Raw genomic sequence first — 18,250 nt, 5'->3', positions numbered from 1 at the left:
TACTAACGCCTAATAGTGCGTGTGTGTATTTTTAATAATTAAACATCCGAGGATCATATTATCTGCTCCTATGGTGTTTGCTATTGTCCTTGACCTTTGGGGTGAATTTTGCAATGTCTCTAGGATATAAATCAACTGCGTAATTAAATGCATTTTGTGTGGAGTGGATGTTGGAATAATCGAACAAAACGAATCTCTTCAATGAATGACACGACGGTCTGATAACACTGGCGATTACAGCGAGCGTGCGCGGTATGCGCGAGCGCGAGCCTCCCACGAGCGCAGCAGCAGTTGGAACGCTCTCTCGCGCCCCCAACAATAGAGTGGTAAGTACCATCGTCGCCGGGTATAACGGGGACGTTTTCTTGCCAATAAACGCCGTTTCCATCTCGTCATTTGAAAAATATTATCTTTGTCTCACTAAAGCAAAATTAACGGATTCTATTGTTTTACGAAACCTCATTATTGGTTGGAATGCACCAGTTTTAAGCCAATTCCACCAACATCTACCCCGAGATTCCCTTTAGAAAAAAGTGCATGGATTCTTCTCCGCCGCCTCTTCCACCAGGAGTACATTTGATATCAGAGACACTACAATCATGGAACCGACCCGGGGATTTAAATTCTTGGACACAGCGGCGCGCTCTGCTGCTCACTGAGGATGGGAAGAATTTAAACGGATTTCTACGAAACATATCAGGTAATTATGTGACCACTGTGTACCCGAAGTCGAATTTAACTCGAAAATGTGACTTTAGGTAACCTTACTTCAACGTGCTTGCATCTCCGCGCGGCCGCAACGAATTGCCTTTTTAATACGGCGTCACCGTGTTGTAAGAATACGCTTCAACCGGAGCTGCTTGACTCATAAACGGTGTCGGTAACCCAACACCGCCTGGCCATCTCTGACCACCACTATAACACAGCACAAACTAGCCGGCCAATGGGGCAGTTTCCACAACGGCAGGACTCCCAAAGTGGTCCGAACCCCCCCCCCCCCCTCCCCGCTTTTAAAGTCAGTGGCGTGTTGATGGACACATCTGTAACGGGACCGCTTGTGATCAATTGAGAACGCTTCACATCTGCAGGAGCTCCTGCAGGAGGAGCCGCGGCAGCGCTTTGACACATTCAGCCTCGGGAAGACCATGTAGGTGAGAAGAAACCGGGGGAGCAAATATCTGCTTCCAGTAAATAATTCAACCGTGTAGAAAACATGCACAAAAAGAATGTGTTCAATTCGTCCGTGGCTTGTGGCGTTTCAGGTCGGTACATTGTGATTTCATTTTATTCCCACGTTGAGAAAAGGAGCGGCGCCGGGGTCTGTTGCAGCCAGCTCGGGCTCCCAGTCAATTGGGGGGATGGTAGCCCTCACCCCTTGTGAGGGAAAAAAAAAAAGAAATCATGCTTTGTGAAATTCGAAACCTTCTTTGTACTTCTTCAAGTGCAGCAAGACATGTGAGATTTGGCTTTGGAGATATTGGTGGCGTCACATTAGACTGACCAAACCAAAACATTTTTTTTCTTGCCTTGTCCATTTGAAACCGAGGAGAGGGTGTTAGGATGCTGCAGAAAACACGTTTCTCTACAGTGAAGCAAGCAGCCAATTTAACGGCAAGCCCCTCAATCAAAGTACAGAAGTAAAGTTAGAGATGGAGAGAGAGAGCCCTGTTGTGGGAATCTGTGTCAAGTTTTTTTTTCTGTTGCTGGGGAATGAAACCGCTGCAGAGCTCTTGATACTTGATTTTATCTGAATGATGAACAGGCCTAATGGTGAATCAGAAGAGACACAAACACAGGTCGTAGTAACTGCACGTGATGCGTATGAGCTGCAGCACTTTATTTATATGTTCGCTCTCCTGAGGTAAATTCAGATCAGCTCGTTATCGTCTCTCATGAGGAAAGTCTGGGCAGTCGACACCGCGTCGATATCAATGAACAGTAAGAGCTGACTCTACATACTAAAATTGGCCCCACCGCTCCATACGCCCACACCGTCTGGACCACGAACGTACAGAGAACGCATATTCAACCATAACATTTTGATACAAACAATCTGTAATAATTGTGTACATTTTCTAGATAAAAGCAAGATGATCTATGCAGAAAACGTACAGGTTCCAGTATGGGAAAGCAGCGTAGACAAAACACTCCCAGAGCCCCGCAGCTGTTAGATTTATCATCCTGCAACAGTGGCGTCCAAACCGTCACATGACCGAGCTGTGTGCCGGCGTCCACAGCAGCTCAGAGGAAGCGTACATGTGCTCAAAACATTAGCAATACATTAAAAAAAAAACTAATCCAGGGCCTAAAACGGCGCTGATGGAAGCAGTGCTCGACATCGCCGATGTGTGCTCACGGGTTCCTGCCGTGGCCTCAAACCCCACTGTTTACTGTTTTGTTTCCCAAAAGTTGTTTCCCAAGGGGGTTAACGGTGGTTCTTTTCTTTTGTTTTATGTCAGGTACTTTAAAGCCTGCAGGGGAAAACCTTAAACTCGAGAGAAAAGTATCAGAGTTGAGGGGTTTATCCACCTAGCCGTCTCAAATCTTTACAGGTGTGTTCCCAAAATAGAAGCGAGCATATTGATACGGTTTTTACCTGATCCCCGTATGTGAACCCTTTGCTCCGAGGGATGACATTCCTGCACAGTTTGCAATTCTTGTGTGTGTTTCTTTTTTCTTTTTTTTACCTCTGTGTTTTCGGAAGGCTCTTCTAACAGAAGAGCTTTGGCTGGCCTCTCGTGGAGGCTTTTTGACCTCTTATTTCTTGATATTGCTCTGATCCTGTGCCAATTGGCTTTCTCGCACCAGCAGGGAGAATATCGCTTCTTTTTTTTTCACTTTTTGTCTTTCCCCACAAAGGTGGGGAAGGGTGACTGGAGGACCAGAGTGAGAGAGAGAATGGAGAGACTGGCTGGAGATGAGAGTGAAGTGCGGGATGGCTGCTTGGTACGAGGTGGGAAGAAAGTGGGTTGGGGATTGTGGGAAAGACACAGAGAAAATGTGTGTGTTTTGTGTGTGCAATGCAATTTAGCGAGGCCACAGACAGACCTCCTATCTCCCAGCTGTTCGGATGCTCCCGAGGCTCCAGCACACTGCGGCCATTGTTCCTCCCCTCGGCCAGGCCCACGTCTCCATAATGCTGCCCCTGTGCCCGGGGCTCAGTGAGCCTGTCTGACTGGTGCTCCTTGTGTCGTACGGCCACCTCCGTCCCCGTGCTGGCCTCCGATCCATCCTCCTTAGTGACTACCGTGCATGTTTTACTGTTCTTCTTTGTCTTTGGCAGTACACTAAAGGTATTGCATTGACTTGAAAAACCTTTCAACTTTTCCTTGTGGGGCCCGGTCACCTTCTCTAGTCGCTCCCGTGGTCGCCGCTCAGGCTTTTTCATTCTCTAAATGACGCTCAACCGCTGGCGTCGACGGGGTCTTTCTCAACGAGTTGACATCTCGGACACTGACCCGTCTGAGCTCGCGGCCGTACCCAACTCTGGGAACCGAGCTTCATCTAAAGCTTCTAGCAACTTTATCCTCCCACTCTCTTCCAAGTCCAGCCAGCAATTATTTTCCTCTCCTCCTCTGCCACTGTAATGCAACATCTGCGCTGCCAACTAGTTTGTGCACAGCTGCTGTGTTTGAATACATCCACCACATCACTTTAGCCTCTGATGACTTTTTTTTTGCTTTTATAGCGTTTCTGCCAATGGCTGCTCTGCAAAACAGCATGCTCATGCTTTCCAGCTTTAAAAATAAAATGTATTTGTTTAGGCCAAGGAGTTTAGTGTCATTACAGTCTTACTGTGGTCTAGAGCAGATATAGCTTAACGATGTGCCAAAACAAGAAGGGAAAAGCTCCTGAACTCTGCAATAATTTCCTTGCGCTCTTCTGGGTCTTTCTGAACTGAATGAAGAAGTAACAGCCTGGTATTTGGGACACGTAGCACCATGGTGTCCTGTGACTGACCTAGCCCATTCTTTTTAGCTTTAGCAGCGAGCCAAAAGGAGCTTCACAATGGGACAAACTATGGGCCGCTGGGGCCGCTCGCCAGGTGTCATGTGAATGTTTGGTTGGTAAAACGTAGCCTGACACCTCTCTCGGCACAATGTAGCCGCCGTCCGTTCCAAGAGCGAATTGGATACACAGCTCCCCTCAGTAGCTTTTGGCCCGAGCACTGACAGTGTGTGTGTGTGTGTGTGCGCACATACTACAGTGTGTTTTGTGTTTACAACGTCCACGGTTGGGACTTACTCAGTGTTCATAGGGGGAAAACAATGAAATGGTCCTCACCTCGTAGGTCACAGCGTATTTCTGTCCTGTGCATAATCAAGCCCAATCGACATCAGAATGATGCTGCTGTACTCTGAGAGCATGCATGTATTTGACTAGTTCTGAATATGCAAAGTTATGTAAAACAGTGGACTCTGGCTAAACAACATACAGAGTATTTATACATTTTCCTGCCACTCTCCTGACTTTGAATACCCTCTTTTCCTCTGCTTGGATTTACAGACTCTGGAAGCTGCGTCTTACTTGCTCCGATTTTATTCTTTCACATGTTTGTCCACCATAGACTGTCTAAAACCCCCTCCCCCACGAATGTTATAAAAATAGCCTTTGATAGAAAGAAAATACCAACGCTGCAGCTCATGAAAAGAGAACAGAGTGCTGAAGGAAAGAGAAAAAGCGCACACAGGGAAGTAGCTTTTTAGCATCCTAGTGTGTTTGTCCACAATTTCTACGGCAGGGGGGCCAGTGCACACAGACCAACCGCTGCCTTCAATTAGGAGACACTATTTGGCGGTTCATTTACAGCTCACAGCGAGTATCCAGTTCCACTTTGCTTGAGGCTCAGGCACCAGGCTCCTCGGATCTGTGCTGGATAAAAGCCCAGCAGGGGTTGCGAGTGAACCGTTCTCTTCTATTTCAGAAGGTCCAAAGTGGAGGCAAACCCGCGTACCCTCCTTTTTGTTTTTCGATGAATAGCAGGAAGTGGCAGGTTCACTTAAACCCTCAGCCCGAGAGCCCTCTGCGAGGGGTCCTGCTCGGCAATCACGTCCTCTTTGTCGTCGTTGATAATTTATCACACAGCAATGCCGGCAGTCCACCAGAACACATCAGAGGTCGGATAGAGGTGAGCGGATTACTACTGGTGGAAGAAGCATCTGCTAAAGATAGGCCGTCGGTGGAGAGAGGTTGTGTTCCAGTGAACACTGTGTTTGTGCTCATCTACTCTCGAGCCTTTTCTAAAACAAATCTCAATGACGTGATGATGAAATAACAGCCAATCCCCCGAAGCTCTGCGAAATAATTCTTTACTTAACCTGTTTGTCCAGATTTTTCCACATGCTCCCAGCTGGGTGTGTGCCTGGGCTCTTGTAACACAATATCATACTACATAATTAAAATTGTACTCCATTACATTGATTCACAAGTTCCAAGCTAAATAAAATTGCCTAAAACAAAGCGCCACTGTTCTCTGGGCCCATGGATGTGGACGATCAGCAGAAGATAGATTTACTTTACTAAGAATAGCTTCCTTTCGCCACTGAGGAAAGGACCACAGGGCCGAGGGGCCCTTGACCCCATCCCCGTCTCCTCTTGTCTTCATACGACCATGGCTTGCTCTGGTGGGCGCGCAGGCTGCTGTTCGCACGGCCCGCCATCGTTGCATAAGGAGAGCGGTGCACTCCACCGACTTGATGAATAATACAGGCATCTCCATGGACGGACTCTGAAATAGAATCTGAAACGAGGCTCAGCCAGTGAGCCACAGATGTGCTACAGATGTTCTGTGTCCACCCGAAAGGACAGCCAATGAAAAGACGCTGTGGATCGCACATTAGTTTTTTTTCTTTTAGAATTCCTACCCCAATTTTATTTTAACCGGGGCATATTTACCTTTTAATAACACTATTAAGAAGTCGACATTTACTGTGTGTGTGTGTGTGTGTACTCCACACACAAACGTGACCTCCATCCTCACACCCCACGGTGAGCTGTGAAAGTGCCGTGAACCGCAGCAGATGGAGCACATTAATAACGAGGCTTGACTTTGGCACGTGATGTTAAACTTTAAAAAAAAAGGAGTCAAATTCCCTTTTTATGTCCACACACACACACACGGCCAATGAAGTCGATTCTGACTCCCAACGTGCCCGAGCTGCCAAACGGCGCACCAGCGTTGGGAGTAAAACGAGCTGGAGTGGAAAACCGTCCTCCTCCAGCAAGGCATTAAAGCAGCGGACCCACGTGGGACCCCACCCCGAGGGCAAGTGGGATAAGGTCAAAGGTCACGTCATCACCACGTGCGCAAATGTCAGTGGCGACTGGAGGCGAGATCCTGGTGTGTTATTGTAATTTCATGAGTAGGTCCTTCCTCAAGCGCCATTGAAACAATGTCAAAGTGAAACCAAACACCACTTTCAGTCGGTTTTATCCTGTGTTGACTTGGATATATTTTGACGTCTTATTCTGCGCTCGCTAACGAGTTTTAGAAGACGCGACAGCCCTTGTTTCCCGGGGCTCAAAACAATTACTTCCCGGAGTGTGAGTGGGCCAAATAAGCCATGGAAGTTGTGAGTCACGCACAGTCCAAAGCGTTGAGCATCTCCATCTGATCAGTACCTGGAGGTGCTTCAGTGCCTGTGAGAGGGAGGGAACAGGCAGAGGTGGACAATGAGCCAGCGGAGTAGGTGTTTGTCTAATTGCAAAAGGCCACAGCAGATACGATGACTGACAAGGGAATGGTGACTCCGCTATCCCCACGCACACACTGACTGACTGACTGACCAGGAAAGATAACAAGGAATCGTGTGGGACCAGTGATAACAATTGCTGTGGATTCTGTCTCCTGTGCTCTCTCTCACACACACACACACACACACAAGCCTCTCTTCATACTGAGGGGAAGGCCAGGGGCTTGAAATATGCCCACTGATAAGACAAAGAGGGGGGCGAAAGGCTTTGTACCGTCAGGAAGATTCTGAGTTGTTTCCCTTTCAAGATATCGGAGACGAGCAGGGAGCCTCACAATACGAGAGCCAAGCACATTGAGGGAGGAAAGGGGACCGATAGGGGCCTTTTGTCCCTGTCCCCTTTTGGTCCCATTGTCACACATATCGCCTTCACCAGAGACTAGAGCGGTGCTTCGGGCTTGATCTAATGATCAAATTGCACATCTATGCGTTAGCTGAGCGAAGGGAGGGACGTTTTGTGTGCCTCGTCTCAAATCTTGTCCTCTGGACCCGCCTGTCATCTAACTATAGCAAATTGAATCAAGCAGACACCGTAAGTCACATTCCGCCTCGATCTCAACAGGCTCATCACGCTTGTGGTAAAAACTGCTTTGTAGTAGGCAATGTGAGTCAATGTCTTTTTCCATATAGTGGCAGAGTGAGTGGTTTCTCTTTTAAAGTGCTGCTAATACGTGGCTGTTAGATCCCGATTAGACTTCTTTAGCCCCCGTCGCTCTGCAGGGACATTTTTTTTTTCTCTCTCCTTCCATTCGTATTCAAGAGCAGTGGTCATTTTTTTTTAAGCATAGCTGTCTGCGGCATGTGTTGGTGCACTGGGCGCGGACGTGTCACGAGACACATGTCACATGGTGCCTGCAGCTGACCTTCTGACCCCTAATGGGCACTGAGGATAGTGACCCAGCGCAGCCTGTTTACCGACCCTGTCCTGTCTTTGCGATTTATGGGATTGGTAATTGTTTAACTTGTTTAATAATTTTTTTTCATTAACCCGACCAAAGGTTGGGTATTCGGCAGCTACTCCTTATTAAAAGGTCTACACTGTGCAGTACATTTGAATAAAACGTAATAACCGCCTGTATGCACATTAAACCTGTGTCTCATTAGAAACGGCTGTATTTAGCTTAGCATGCTGCTGAACCCTGAACCCGGTGCCGTTGCCGTGGTCCGTCCTGCTTGCTCTGCACCGCCCGCCTCAGGCCCCCTCTTGAGAAGGGCACCTTGACTAACCACACCGGCGCCCCGGTCCGCCAGCACTTTGTCCCCAGAATCCTCGTGATGCACAGGCACAGACTGTGACATTGACCACAAACTCAAGAGACAGCTTATGAGAGGTTTTGCACAGCTGCCTTGGGCAGTGAGTGATCGGCCCAATTTATAACGCAAATCCTGCTCTCTCCACAGCACCCCCCCCACCCCCCACCCACCCCCCACCCTTGTCTCTCTTCCTCACACATCCACCTCTCGGCTCCTGCCAAGTCGCACTCAGTTCACTAAATGCGTGTGAATGGGTTGTGTAATCGGCTGATTGACCCTGTTCCTACACAGTTGTTTGGTAGATGTTTTTGCTTGTGGACAGTCTGCCTCAGGACTGTATATTGGTTTGATAAATCCAGCCTGTAGAAATGTGGGAAGATTCGTCCTCCAGAAGAAAATCTTTACCAATGCCAAAAAGTGATGTTTCTCTTTTTAAAACTCTGAGCCTCTTGGTTGACAAATTGAACCTTTTTTTTTATCTTGAGGCACTGCTTGATATTAAAATGAAAGAAATTGGTCTTCGTTTATTAAGATTTGAGTTAATGACCTTTGGGGGAAAAAGGGAACTGCTAGCTGCCAGTTACTATTAAAGCACTCCGGGCACGGTCAGCACCTTTAAAGTGAAATCTCTCATTTTTTTTTAAACTCTCCTCCCCTTTTTTCTACCATGACGTACTCGTAGGTGTGGACCAGAGGAAATTCAAAGAACGATCGCACATCCACATCACGCAAATCACTAGCACTACGCGTTTTGATAGAGAGGGGGAGGGATGAAAATAAGATAAATGAAAAGCTGAGGGCCTAGAGGGCACTTCACATGTGGCAAAGAAGGGTGCCATGTCCTTACACTGGAGGTGTAATTGCTTTGGACATGTTGCCCTCAGGGAAATACTGCATCACAGTGCGTGGTACAGTATTTGCTATTCACACGGCCTACAGTATTGCAATATATTGAAACATTGAAGTATCAATAAGGTATGAGCTCCTTCTCTCGTGTTGTTTATCCTGCCTCACTCTGCACCGGAGCTTGGAGACTTGTGTTGAAGATGCAACAACAGGCAATGTTCTTCTTGAGATTAATAACTCCCACTACAGTAAATCGAGAGACTGCACGCTTCGTCATTACCAATATCCAGCAATACCAACACAACCCGAAAAGTCTGATAAGCCTCCGACAAACATTTCAAAGACCAGCCAAAAGGCCAGAGAACACAGCAACACACACCTAAATAATAAGCAACAATAGAGCCAGGAGTGCTTTACAAACAGAGTGTATTTCCCTCCTTATCGGTGAACATAATACCAAAGTCATCGGGAAAATGCTCGCTTCTTTTGGTCGTTGTCTCCCCTGCAGTGATTTCTGCCGTTGGGGCGGACAGGGCTTTGCTGTGCGGTGGTTCGCTTATTCGTGTGTGCATGTCCTTCACGTCTGCATGCACAACAAGGGACTCGGTGTAATGAAATCCCCCTCAAAGGCCAAACAAGCACAGCTGCACAGTGCGAACATGCAGACATTTATTATTCAGCAGCAGGCTTTCAGTATTCACGCCAGTGGGTTTCTGTGCACTCAGCAGATAAACTTCTCTGAGTCCGCTTGTTGTATCGACGTTGTCACACGTCAGCGGTGGGATGACGTGTGCATGTTTGCTAAATGAATGGCCGATGGAATCTAATGGTCGTTGTAACGGTACAATGTGGGCTGTGTCCAACTCCTCACGCTCTGAATGTAAAGTGCAGCGCACACAGACGGCCTCTGTTGAGTCACATGGGTTTCTTCTCCTACAGAGAAAATATTTGATGAATGGGAAAGCTCAGATCCTCATCCTCTCCAAAGAGCTGAAGGAAGGGGAAAGAAAACATTTCTACAGCCGTATAGTCGGTCATCCTCCATACCTCTTGTGCTTAGAGGTGCAACCCTACAGCTGTATAATTACACCAAACGAGAGTTTTAAAAGGCATGAAGATATGAGTGCATTTTGAATTAAACATTTTGAGCTGTCAGCCAATGTTTGGTTCCTTTTGGTCTGTGGCAATTTCTAAAACCTTACTGGTGACCTTCTAACAGCCCAGACAGCCGGGCCGGCCCCATGGATCCTTTTGCGGCCGGGTACCCGAGTGTCAAAAGGAGACGCGGGGCGCCAAACGACCGCCGGTGACTCTCCCCCTGCTTGATTTGGACCTTTAACCCCCCCCCCCCTCCAACACGCACACAAGACAAAAGGCCACGAGCAGACTCCGGCACCCGAGATGCAGCACGCTAACCGGCATGCTAAGCCCAACCTCGCAGTACTGCAGGTGTATTTTTCACTGTGTTTGTGTGTGTGTGTCCGGGCATCTGTGTATTTATATTGCCCCTGACTGGTGGGGGGCCTGCAGGGTGTCATCTTACAGCTGAAGGGGCGCCGGGTGGTGCAGAATTTTAATTGGACGGAAGAGTCGCTTTGCTGGCACATGCAAAGATATGTTCTGCCAACATGTGATGTGCTGTTTAGGTTAGGGGGGGCAGGCAAATCAAGGGTTTGTGTGGTTAAATGAGCGATATTGGTTGACTATTTACACAGATATTCCAGAAGAAATTGTTTCCAACTTTCTGCTTTTAGAGAATTTCCACATGTTCAGTGTGCTTGTCTACGTTATTTTGTCTCCCAACTGTGAAGAGGCGCCAGCTCTCCTCTCAAGTTCAACAGTCGGCTCCCACCAGCAGGCGATGGGCTAAGCTCTCAAGATCAGCTAGTTTGTATACGTCTTCTTTTCATTATATTAACAACGTGGTGTTAAAAGCTTTCTGGCCATCTGAGCTGTTTTGAATGGGAACGCAGATAAAATTCCAGTCCTGTTTGCTAGTGAGAGAGAGGGAAGAACAAATAGCATTTAGAAATTCATAGCTGCCTCATTAGAATAACACACGCGACGAGCCAGACGTCCTAACTGTCGCGGAGGGAAAACGGAAGGCTCCTTTGATGAGTTTTGAATTTGACAACCTACATTTTTTTTCGTCTTATTCTTCCCGGTTTGTTTGGAAAATGAGCTTCAGGTTTTCCCGCCTTCTGCTCTGCTAATTCCAACCAGCTGCTGTTGAGCTTCGGTCGGATCTTCGCTCGCTCGGCCAACGGCGAGTTCACCCCCGATGAGGCGTCTGTGTTCTTACGTTTGCAGCTGTGCGTGGTCTACGCAGACGACAAGTCTTCTGGAAAGAGGACATCAATTCAACTAAGATTTGAGGTGGCTTTTAGGTCGGGTTTGAGAGTAATAAGTCGCTCGTTTGTTACAGTACGAAACCTCACGCACATTAAAATATATATATATATATATATATATATATATTGCCTACACTTGGTTACTGTGGGTTTTGAAAAGTTTGAAACAGGGAGTCTAGGTTTTACTGGCTCCTCAGACCAGAAATGTTCCTGATCAGCGTTCCTGACCAGATCTCTTGTTTATTTATTTTCAATTCCAACCACCTCCCTGGTTTACTGCTCTACTACTCTTATAGTGACATTGTTTCACAGAACCAGTGACCTTAACTGTGGCTAAAAGAAACTGCATTGCTCCTGGATATTTCCAGTAGAATAAATAACCCCTTTAGTCCATAATTTGCGAGGAAAAAGAATGATTGCTGTTGTGTAGTTTTGTGTGTGTGTTTGTATCACATTGTAGCAGTCCTCTATCAAACGCTCCCAAGTAAAAGGCCCCTTGACCTGCTCCACACTGAGGGGTCCTCTGCCGCATTGTGAGTGAGTAAACGCCCCATTAGGATTCATTAGAGCCTGTTGGACATATTGTCCTGAGTGCAATGAGCCGCACCCCTGCGGGGCGCCCTGCTCTCCGCCGGCACGTGGCGTCCCTCGCCCCTCACCCTGCTTCGCGCTAGCGCACAATGTGTCCAGCAGTCCCACGTCTCCCTCTTCTTCTTCCGCTCCTTTTGCCTCCATTCATCAGCTGCTGTCCCTGTTTTGACACTTCGCCCAGTTGTCCTCTCTCTCTCTCTCTCTCTCTCGTCTTTGCGTTTTTTGCCTCCCTCGCGATGTTACAAAGTAACCGGTGAATACCCCGCCGCGGGCCATCGTCATGGTGATGGGTGACAGCGGGAAGTTTCAACCAAGATGTATGAGGCCGTAAAAGTGGTGAGAGCAGTGGCTAATGGGTGTAAAGAGAGAAATGAGGTAGGCGAGCCGATGGGAAAATAAAAAGCAGGAAAAGAAGAGCAGGTTAAACATTTCTCTGTGCAGTGATCATCAGCGATCATTTTACACTCATGTGGGCTGCAGTGATGGCCTTCCGCCATCATTACTGGCAAGGCCCTGTCATGAAGGAGGAGAAACTAAGCTAATACGGAAACCGTAGTTCGCCCACAAAAGATCATTCAATGGCCTTGTTCATTGAATTGAGGATATAATTGAAACTGGAAGGCTATAATTTTTTCATCTGTCAATCGAGTCCCCCCTCCCCCCATTGTGCCAAACGGTCAGGAAGCCGTCTGGGAGAGCGTTATCACCAGGCCCCGTCTTAAATGCTTCATACGCCTTCAGCCCCGTGGGGAGAATCACGGTCGACCTTTTATCTACGACTAAGAGCACTCTGTTAGCAGGAGTCACGATGGAATAGTCGTGCTAAAAAGGTTTCCACTCAAACAGCTGTATATTTCCAAAGACATTTTGGAAGTAACGTCTGGAATCACCAACACTATACACACATCAAAGGATTTGAAAGACAGCGCGTAGGCTTTTTCTCGTCTCTTTGATTTTATTCATCTCTCCTCCCCGTCAGAACCAAGAGGATGTGTGAGCCATTCCTCGTGGGAACATGACTAGGGTTATTCTCACGGGAGCAGCGCTGTCGCATGTTATCATGTCATTGTATTGGGAACCCCGTGGACAAATGCAGCGTGTCTGTGTGTGTGTGTGTATCCAGCCAGTAGCGAGATTGCTTGCGTGATTGAGAGATCACAGCGGAACTTACGTCCAATCAGCGAGGCAGCAAATGTATGTCGCAGTTATTAATCACACGCACGGCCAATGCGAAGTGGCGAGGCGGTCTGAGGAAAGTCTTTGGAATACGATGCGAACAAACACTTTTAATGATGCGTCGCCGAATGTTGAGAGAGCGTAATTGAGCCTGTGATTCCGTAAAGAAACGTCGCTTGCTGCCATGCACTGTGACAGGAAGGGAAACAGCACCAACATGAACTACCTCAGAGCAGAGTCTTCCTCTCTGCTTTGTGTGTGTGTGTGTGTGTGTGTGTGTGTGTGTGTGTGTGTGTGTGTGTGTGTGTGTGTGTGTGTGTGTGTGTGTGTGTGTGTGTGTGTGTGTGTGTGTGTGTGTGTGTGTGTGTGTGTGTGTGTGTGAGAGAAAAAAAAAGAGACAGTCTTGGGTATTGAAATGGAGAAGGGCAAATCAATAAACGCTTTAACTGTCAAATTTGATTTGGCAGGAATAAAATAGCTGTTAAACTTTAACAGATCCATTCATGGGCCTAATTTTTAGCTATTGCTACAATTTACAATAAGTAGTAAGTAAATAATAAATAGTTCAGAAAATGAACGCAGGTTTGACAAATAAATACAGTTTGTGTTCAAATGTTCCTCACTGAAATAAGTCTGAATCCAAAAGTCATGGCTCCAGGATTTCTGCTCATAGTCTATGTCTTAGTCTAAACAGCTGTCAAAACACTGCACTTATTAAAAGGATTTGTGGGCACGCTACCCCCCCAAAAATGTTCTTCGATCTAAATTTATGCACAGTAATATTTTTGTGGAACAAAAACTGGATAACAATACTTTTAAAATCGTGCTTTGGTTATTTTCTTCATGTAATACAAAGGCATGTTATGTAATTTAAGTTTGTTCAATGCAACGGTAGATGTCACATGTAGTAGCGAGGCCTGTACGTTAAAGGGGAAGAGCTTAATAAAGTCTTTGCACCTCTAACGTGGGGAGTGTTGGAATTAGCCCTTCATTACTAAAACCTCCTGGAGGCTGTAGAAAATGTCAGCGCACACCCGGTCAAGAGGTACCCAATCAGGGGAAAATGTATGTATGTATGTGTGGGTGAAGAACTGTTAAGACTAGAGATGACCTCTTGTTATTTAAGAAGTGGGCAGGGATGTGACGGCGGGTTCCGGTTTGTGTCTCGTTCCATCTTAAAACGACGGGCAGGTCGTCATTCTCTCCTTTTATGGGCATCTTTGCCCCCAGTTAAGATGCTTCCCCGATGAATCACCTCAACAAAGCCGTTCACTGGGCTTCTTCTCTCCGCCAGCAATCCGTAGCTGGGCCACTTCCTAGAATGGCCTCCCTTGCCCTACATTTTTATGGATACGGTCAATAATCACGTTGATCCCTCCATGACGGAAACATATGAGGGGCCGTTCAGGACTTAACTACTGAGACACTCTCACACACACTACTGAGACACTCAACACTCTCACACACACTACTGAGACACTCTCACACACACTACTGAGACACTCAACACTATCACACACACTACTGAGACACTCTCACACACACTACTGAGACACTCTCACACACACTACTGAGACACTCAACACTATCACACACACTACTGAGACACTCTCACACACACCACTGAGACACTCAACACTCTCACACACACTACTGAGACACTCAACACTCTCACACACACTACTGAGACACTCTCACACACACCACTGAGACACTCAACACTCTCACACACACTACTGAGACACTCAACACTCTCACACACACTACTGAGACACTCAACACTCTCACACACACTACTGAGACACTCTCACACACACTACTGAGACACTCTCACACACACCACTGAGACACTCAACACTCTCACACACACTACTGAGACACTCAACACTCTCACACACACTACTGAGACACTCTCACACACACTACTGAGACACTCTCACACACACTACTGAGACACTCTCACACACACTACTGAGACACTCAACACTCTCACACACACTACTGAGACACTCTCACACACACTACTGAGACACTCTCACACACACCACTGAGACACTCAACACTCTCACACACACTACTGAGACACTCAACACTCTCACACACACTACTGAGACACTCTCACACACACTACTGAGACACTCAACACTCTCACACACACTACTGAGACACTCTCACACACACTACTGAGACTCTCACACACACTACTGAGACACTCTCACACACACCACTGAGACACTCAACACTCTCACACACACTACTGAGACACTCTCACACACACTACTGAGACACTCAACACTCTCACACACACTACTGAGACACTCTCACACACACTACTGAGACACTCTCACACACACTATTGAGACACTCTCATACACACTACTGAGACACACTCACACACACTACTGAGACACTCTCACACACACTATTGAGACACTCTCACACACACTACTGAGACCTACAGCCTGTTCTCGGCCAGACTTCTGTGAAATGCTCCGCTTCGATCCACTTTTCCGTAGCGGTTATATATACGATAGTATAACTAGGATGAGTGTTCATCACTTTTAATCTGAGACTGGTGTTTGTTTACCGGCTATTTTGCGAGAGTTTAAATTCATAACCTTAATAAACTATACGTAAACTATACTGTATCCATAGTGTGCGCGCTTGTTGTACTGTCTATCATTGTGCAATAAAACTAACCGTGTCTTAATTAAAGGTCTTGTGGGGAGAGCGTCATGGAAACCGGCAGCGGGACATCAGCTTCAAAGCGACTTCAAAGGATAATAATCGATTAAATAATACATTAAACCATAAAAAAGGGCAATATTTAGCGAGGCTGTAAATCAGGGGTGTCAAAGTCGTTTCAGGTCAGGGGGGGTGGCGCGGACGTTACGGCCAGAGAGAGGGGAGGCGGGGGGGGGGGGGGGGACAGTTTTTCCAGCGCAACTCCAATAAAGGAGGACAAATACGCATCGGGGCATTGCAAATCAGGACTGTCCAACATCCCCCTAATACAAGTAGTCAATTTCACAGAAGTCTGGCCGAGAACAGGCAGCTGTCTGCGGCGTGAGATGAGGCTGACCGCCCCGTGCTGGGGGCATCAGATGGTCCCGTTAACTACACCTCACATCTCCGACATCCTCAATGGAATTTTTTACGATGGCTGAATGTTATCAAACCGACCGCAGAAATGTTGCTTAAACACCTAATTTCTCGCCTGAAAACGTCCTGAAATGACATTCCGTCCCTTGATTATGGTAGTATTTATAAACTTAATCGAGCGAGCCCGGACTTCAAGGCATATGAAGGAAGGGGTATGATTGGCGCATTGCGCTGTTCAAAATCAGCGCTCTTTGCTTCCGCCTTCCGGTGTAACTGAGATGCCTTCCGGTTTAACTGAGATTCTCTCACACTGTATAGTGAGATGCTCTCATGTTGTATAGTGAAATGCCCTCACGTTGTATAGTGAAATGCTCTCACACACACTAGTGTGATGGCATGAGTGTCTCAATAGTGTGTGTGAGAGTGTCTCAGTAGTTAAGTCCTTAACGGCCCCTCATAGAAACACGGCGGAAATTAAAAACACCATTCGTAAATTTAGTGTTTGATCAGTGCTTTAACAAGGCCTTATCACTGTCCATCAGCGGGTCGGCCCACTTGATCTTTACTTAATTCCGTTCCGGCTGTTGTACAAGAATCCCAAATCAAGAATTAGAGTTAACGGACAATGCTCTGACTTCTTTGATATAGGGAGGGGCGTAAGACAGGGTGATTCTCTCTCTCCCATTCTTTTTGCTCTCAGTATCGAGCCTCTAGCGGAGGCAATTCGTCGGGATGTCCAGATTGAGGGGGTGGAGGATGGTGGGGGGAGAGTTCACAAAGTCTCCCTTTTTGCTGACGACATCCTTCTCTTTATAAAACATCCCCTTACTTCAATACCTCGACTAATGCAATGCCTAAAAGACTATGGAGACATTTCTGGATACAAAATTAATCAAAATAAATCAGAGGCAATGATGATATCAGGAATATGGCCTAAACAACTAAACGAGATGGTGTCATTTCATTGGTCTAAACATGGATTTAGATACTTGGGGATTATTATCACACCTGAAACTGCAAGACTTTTTGAAGCAAACTACAATAAGCTAATTAATCAAATAAGGAGTGACCTAGTTCGTTGGGAGGTTCTTCCTTTATCTCTGCTCGGCAGAGTTGAGACTGTAAGGATGAACCTGACCCCACGTCTTTTATTTCTGTTTCACAATGAAACTTAAAACACTTCATCTGGCTAAAGATAAAGGAGGCTTGGCCTTGCCAAATATAAAATTGTATTATTGGGCAGCTCAATTAGCAGCAATTGGGACTTGGATCAGTGGAGATGAAGAAGCAAAGTGGACCCAAATAGAGCAAGGGGAAGTTAGGGGTGCACAACTGTCTGTCCTACCCTTTATGGATCTAAAACACGTCAATAAAATGAAGATTGATTGTATGTTTTATCCATTCATTTTCAAAGTATGGGTGGAAGTAAAGAAAATGCTTAAAGATGTTGGAACAATTTCTCGAGCTATGCCCATAGTGGGTAATGTAGATTTTCCACCTTCAATGTGGGACCATGGTTTTAGGAGATGGGCGGCTAAGGGCCTCTTTGTTTTTAACCAGCTCTTTGAAGAAACTCACTTAAAGTCTTTCATACAACTCCAGGAACAATTCGATCTTCCCTCAAGTGATTTTTATATATATTTGCAAATTAGACATTACATTACGAACCATAAGGAGAGGGAAAGAATCGGCAAAATCCCAAACGGCATTGAACAATACTTTATCTTAGTTTCTGAAAAACGCCTCCCTGTTGGCAAACGGGTTTCTCATCTTTATAAAAGACTGATATTAGAAACAGCTGGAAACACGTACAACATTAAGGAAAAATGGGAAATAGAAGCTAATACAGTAATAGAGGAAGAGTTATGGGATAAACTCTGCTACAGATGTCATAAGGGAATAATAGCCAACAATGGAAGGAATTTGACTGGAAAGTTAAAATACGCTATTTTCATACTCCTTTGGCTATTTCAAATTTTGTAAAAGACCCATCTGTAGCTTTATGTTGGAGACAATGTGGTAAAATAGGGGACCATACACACATATTTTGGGACTGTCCAATAACCCTTACGTACTGGAAATATATCAAAGAGGAGATGGAGAAAATTGTAAAAAGAGAAGTACCATCGAATGTACAGTTCTTCTTATTGGGTGTTATATCAGTGGATGTTTTCAATG

At 46.3% G+C, this 18,250-nt stretch overlaps 1 protein-coding gene across 4 annotated transcripts in view; it reads left to right on the top strand.

The window, feature by feature from the left end:
* Positions 1-101: 101 nt before the first annotated feature.
* Positions 102-18,250, top strand: part of wasf1 (WASP family member 1) — a 44,137-nt gene continuing 25,988 nt past the window's right edge. For 2 of the 4 annotated variants that reach the window (XM_037450302.2, XM_037450299.2), the window contains exon 1: positions 292-700. The gene's annotated coding sequence lies outside the window, so the exon portion shown is untranslated. Of the gene's footprint in view, positions 701-18,250 lie in introns of all 4 variants that reach the window. The other 2 variants (XM_037450301.2, XM_037450303.2) reach the window with 2 other exon arrangements.

Source organism: Pungitius pungitius, chromosome 20, assembly GCF_949316345.1.
Source record: "Pungitius pungitius chromosome 20, fPunPun2.1, whole genome shotgun sequence".
Taxonomy (NCBI): Eukaryota; Metazoa; Chordata; class Actinopteri; order Perciformes; family Gasterosteidae; genus Pungitius; species Pungitius pungitius.
The sequence above is the reverse complement of the archived record's forward strand: the minus strand, read 5'-3'. Positions and strand labels throughout refer to the sequence as shown.